Genomic DNA, 5,856 nt, shown 5'->3' with positions numbered 1-5,856 from the left:
GCCTGAATGTAGGAGGGAGTGGCGCTCTCCCCCTTATGCCCCTCCATGGTGTCCAACACTTGATTTATTTCTATAAACCCTAGCTCCTACCATTCCCCTGCTCCCTTCATTCCTCTACCAGAAATAAAAATAAATTCAACCAACTTGGTGCTCTTATAAGAATTGGAGCACCAATGATTTTAAATCAAAATATTCATTTGTGTTATTTAAATTGGTTTTTTTGAGTGTATACATATGGATTCAACACCCTTGAAAACTCCTAAGGCACTTCGATTGTGCAGGGATTACCCATAAAACTTATTATTTCAATAAATTCCTACTGGATTTTAAAGGAATTAAACCGAAAAATCTCACCAGAAAAACTTCCAAAAATTCACACTAAAAACCACTAAACGCCATCCATTTTAGTAACAAATATTTTTCTCAACTTACGTCCATTTGACATCACCTTCACCTAAGCATCTCGTATGTTTATTCAGCGACTGTTGTCTTTTTCAGAAACAGGTGGAATTTAACTTTACAATTCATTAGCCCAATACCGTACATGGAGGTTGGGGGAAATCAGGGGTTAAATTTGACGGGTCCCGCTGCCCATCATGGAATTTTTTAATGACAGTTTTAGTTTTAAACTACCCTTCGCATGAATTTTAATATTTACTTTTACCCATCAATAAAAGAGTATCCAATTTTATTTTAGAAATGTATCAAAATTATGTTAACACTTTATCTAACTTTTGATAACCATATTATTTTTATTTTATTTTTTCTAATACTAACTTAATACAAATAATTATATTAAATCAAATCATCATAAATTTATATTCTATTGAAATATTTATAAATAAAAAAATTCACTCACTCTGCCTTAACACTATATTCCCTTTTTTTATCTCTCAAAACTATTTAGTCCATCTAAAAAAAATTAGTCCATATCATATAGCTTTCCTTCCATTAAACATAAAAAATGAACCAATATCAAAATACAATTTTGAGGAAATTTTAATATGCCATAAAGCACTATTTAGTCCATCTAAAAAAATTAGTCCATATTATAGAGCTTTCCTTCCATTAAACATAAAAAATGAACCAATATAAAAGTACAATTTTGAGGAAGTTTTAATATGCCATAGAGCATTGTCTAGTCCATCTAAAAAAATTATCCCATATTATATAGCTTTCCTTCCATTAAACATAAAAAATGAACCAATATAAAAATAAAATTTTGAGGAAGTTTTAATATGCCATGAAGTAATTGTATTTTTTGAGGTTGTTAAACTAGGAGCATTATCATAATTCATTTGAATGGCATATTAATAGCAGGAATTAAAAATCAGTAAAAGAAAAAAACACTATTTTCATGGAATGCTTTCAGGGGTGGGGATGGAATTATAAATTTGTTTAAATGCAATTTAAAATCTATGGAATTATAGGAAAAATATACGAGCTATGAAATTATATTTGTTATATTTGTTATTACGAGTTTTTGTTGCTAAATATTTCGCCAATTGAAATGTCAACAACCTAACATTGGTGAACCACTCTTAAAAAAAATATCACATCACAACCACCCAATACTCATGAACCACCCCCAAAAAAATATCACGAGTTATTACATTACGTATACAACATAATAATGTTACCACATAACTGCATTTATGAAAAACAAGGAGAGTTGAAGGCATACTCTGGACAAGAAGCAAGGTGAGAAATTGTAGCGTTATGATGTCCACATGAATATATTAATCGAAATATATGCCCATGGGAATTATAGCAAAATTTCAAGATTCCAAAAACTCTTTTGAAAACACACGCACATTGAAATTTCACGACAAGAAGAAATACTAACAAGATTGGATAGTCATGCATTTATTCGGATTAACAATGACACCTAGATTTGACTCTCCTTGAAAAGGGAACTCAAGCTCCAACATTATTTGGACCTCAAGCTCCAACAATTTTATAGCACTATTCAGACCTCAAGCTCAAACAAATTTCCACGGACCGCATCGAATACCAAATCTTGATCAAGGCTCAAGAATTGTTGAATTTTAAAGTTGGTGTTACATCAACATGGACGATGATAAAGGTAGTTTGACTGCCAGGCTGGGTAATTTACCAAATGTGGTCGCAAGTTGCAGGTACTAAATATATATGTCACATAACCAGACGAATCCGCATGTCCATGTAAAGAAGGAAATGATTCAAGCTTCCAATTTCCTAGATAGCATTGCGGATTCCACTGCAATTCCTAATTTTTATTGTTCCTCCAAATTGGCGGCGAAGGTCTAGTTAGAAGTGAGGATGCCTCAAACCGTGTATTTGAAGCAAATTCAATGTTGTCAAAAAGTACAAAGGATGCTAAAGTTAGCATGTGCAGAGAGGATTAAAGTGGTAATAGTACGATGGGAAAATTCGATTCAATGCTTATTTAAGTTTGATGGTGCAGTGCAACGTCAATTCATTACAAACTTAGTTTTGATGCCATTAATCAACTATGGAAAAAATACAAGGTTAATTGGTTGTAACTTGTTAACATTACTCTAAACTAACCCAAAAGATTTGATGGGGAAAATAATTTGAAAATAATTTTATCATATTCTATTTAGTAGGTAGATATAATTAATATTATTTTTTTTCGCTTCTGGTTCGAGGATACCCGGGTCAATGGATGGCCGCTACATCCAGGGTTGTTCAACACTGAGTGGACGCACCCGAAAGCAATCAACATCCGTCGGCCTATTTACTGACCTAACCCTGAGAGCTTTCAGGATTCGACCGTGTGACCTCCCATTGGCGAGACACTTGATTTGACCGATTGAGCTAACTCTTGAGGCTAGATATAATTAATATTATTTCAATTCTAATTCTTTTATTTTAAAAAAAATAAAAGTTAATATTAATATTTTAATAAAAATGTGTTATATTAAATTAAAGATTAAAAATGTTTGTATTCTACTTATTTTAACATTTATGGTTACACCAAAATATAGGTTGGTAGCGGGTACGGTTAATAGATGGCGGAAGTTGGGCTGGCCCCGAGAGTGGAGAAGCGTCCATTTAATTTATATTTTAAAAGTAGAAAATATCTATGTGCGCGGTAAGTGAATGCATGCCACTATGATTATGATTTTTAAGCGATTTTTAAGTAATTTGATTAAAATTCAATAAATTTGAGTGGACCTTTAAATCAATACTCTTATGTTTTCAAGACTTTTAAGTAATTGGATTAAAGTTCAATGAATTTGAGTGGATCTTCAAATTAATTCAAATATTCAAGTAAATAATGTAAAATTTAATTGATACTCCAATTAAAATTAAGTCAAATATTCAAGTAAATAATGTCAAATTTAATTGATACTCCACTTCAAATTAAGTGGCATCTTAAATATTTTAATTTTAGAGCCTGGGCAATTGACTAGTATTATTTGGAGCAGAGTACTAATTAGAGCAGGATCCAGAGGCGAAGCCAACTCTTCCGCCTTTATTGTCAAAGGCAATCCTTGTTTCCTGTTGTTGGAAGTTCCCGATAATGGTAATATTGTTCGCCACTCCCGGCTGTGTAGCGGCGAATGCCAGGCACGTCTGAGCTCCGTCATCCTTGAGGGGATACAAAATCCCCTTGTGGCTTACAGTCAAATCCGAATTGTTCGCGAAGTGGAAAGTTAGAGTCGGAATGTTGACGTCGCTGTAGCCAGACAGGTTGTAGCAGGTGTCCAGTATCAAGTCCAAGTTCGGTTCGGCGCTCGGAAGATTCTGGGTTTTGTTCCGGAACGAAGTTTTCAGGGCATCGTATGCGGCTTTGGAAAGCCGAGTTATGGTGGTTCCAGAGTCCACAACTGTGCCTTTTCCTGCAAGAGTAGCAGAGGAAATCGAGAGCCTCTCGCCTCCGACGCTTATGCCGTTGAGTCCCACGAAATACATGCTGGCAGAATCCGGATCTGTAAGGAGAGGGGTGAAAGCGGCAGTGGCAGGAATCGAACTCTCACCGAAGCTGAGCGAGCCCGTTGAATTGGAGGATAGGAAATCCGGAAGGCAGTAAGAGAATAGGCCGCCAAATTTGCTGCTTGTCTGGTTAGGAAACCCAGTTGGACCCCGCCCCAATCCTAAAAGCCCAGACGTCCCATTAAAGCTCCCTGAATTGATATGCCCACATCCAAAGGCGAAGCCCTCGAAAGAATCCGAACCCAGAGTCAAGGTGTCATTGCTGTAATCTCCGCTGGTTGTCGAGGAATCCGAGTAATCTTCTTCATAAATGCATAACCCGTTATCATCGCAGGCCTCCGCATCATATTTGCTCAATTCAATACAGGCCTTCGAAGTACAGTTTATGCGTTTATAAGAAGATGACGCATTGGGATTGAATATGGGATCTACCTGTGAATAACAGCTTTTGCAATCCTCGCATTGTATCCATGACAAATCGGTGGCCGTATTAATTATCAGCAACTGTCTCGTTGGTGGTGTGCCAATCCCTACTATTACAATATATCGTTTTGAACCCAGAATGTTTCCAGATACAATAGGAACATCGCCCTGTGGGGAATAAGTGCTGCCGTTTTTTGACCTGCCCATAATTGTATTCAAACGAGCATTGTCTCCTTCGAAAATCTCAGACACCAAGGGTATCCATGGGCTCGAGTTCGTGGGCTTGAGGGGTGAGCAGGCTCCCTGAATATGATCCAGTCTTATATTCACTCCTGCCTTTAGCGCTTCCTCACCTGTACACAAAAATCTGATTATATATTTTTCTTTTCCTACAACATATAAATACGACATAAAACTACAACATAGGAATACTGCATAAAATTTTATAAGTGGTTTGTTGATGCATAAAACTACAACAGAGGAATACTGCATAAAATTTTATAAGTGGTTTGTTGACGATGATAGTGGTTAATGTCTATTGAGACTAAATTGGTCTATCTGATTTATTGGTATTAGTATGTAGGATTAGGTTAATTAGTCTAGTTTTAGTAAGTAAGGTTGATTAAATTGATAAAAATTTTATTTTAAAAACATTTTCTAAATCAATATTACATTAATGTCAAAAATGAGTTAAGTTGATTGATATCTTATACTTAAAAGTATTTCTTTATTCGAAAACTACACGATCAAAACATTTCCTCATTGAAAAATCATTTTCCCTCAATACTCTTGAGATTAAACCCTTAAAGCAAAACAAGCTATTCATTCAGATCTTGAGATTAAACCCTTACAGCAAAACAAGCTATTCATTCAGATCTAAAGAGTAGATATGAAAGGAAATTGGTCATGAAAATCATTGGATGAAGTCAAATGCAAGCTCTAATTTATGCAGCCTGCTCATCACATAAGAAGAAAAAATAAAAAACCGAACAGCCAAACAGCTAACCTGGGCATTCGACAGCTCCCTGTGGCTCTTTCCATTTGAAGTATTCAGCCGAGACGGTGTGATAATTCTGGCGTTCTAGGCGTGTTGCACTGCCCATGTGCAGGCATTGAAGCATTAAAACAACAACCACCATTACACTAAAGGCCAGAAAATGTGTTGTTGGGTTACCCATTGAGGAGGAGTGAATGGGTCTGAAAGAATAAGGATGCCTAAGGAGTGAATGGGTCTGAAAGAATAAGGATGCCTAATGAGTATGAAATATAATTGAATTTTTATTTACAGAAGTAAATTCAGTTATTGAATTATTATAAATCATTTTTTTAAATATTTAAAATTTATAATCACTATAACATTTACTTATATAAATACATAGAATATTATAGAATATTATATAATTTTAGATATATTAAATAATTTAATACAGTAACATACAAATATTTTGATATGTTAATTAATTTCAAAAAATATTAAAATTAACCTACTAG

General features: G+C 34.8%; 1 pseudogene; it reads right to left on the bottom strand.

Annotated features, from left to right (window-relative positions):
- Nucleotides 1–3,438: 3,438 nt before the first annotated feature.
- On the bottom strand, nt 3,439–5,543 carry LOC149239856 (aspartyl protease family protein At5g10770 pseudogene; annotated as a pseudogene).
- Nucleotides 5,544–5,856: the final 313 nt, after the last annotated feature.

Source organism: Pinus tabuliformis, chromosome 8 (genome assembly GCF_031772625.1).
Source record: "Pinus tabuliformis cultivar Carrire ecotype Pingquan chromosome 8, CPIR1, whole genome shotgun sequence".
Lineage (NCBI taxonomy): Eukaryota > Viridiplantae > Streptophyta > Pinopsida > Pinales > Pinaceae > Pinus > Pinus tabuliformis.
This window is presented reverse-complemented; position numbering and strand designations above follow the sequence as displayed.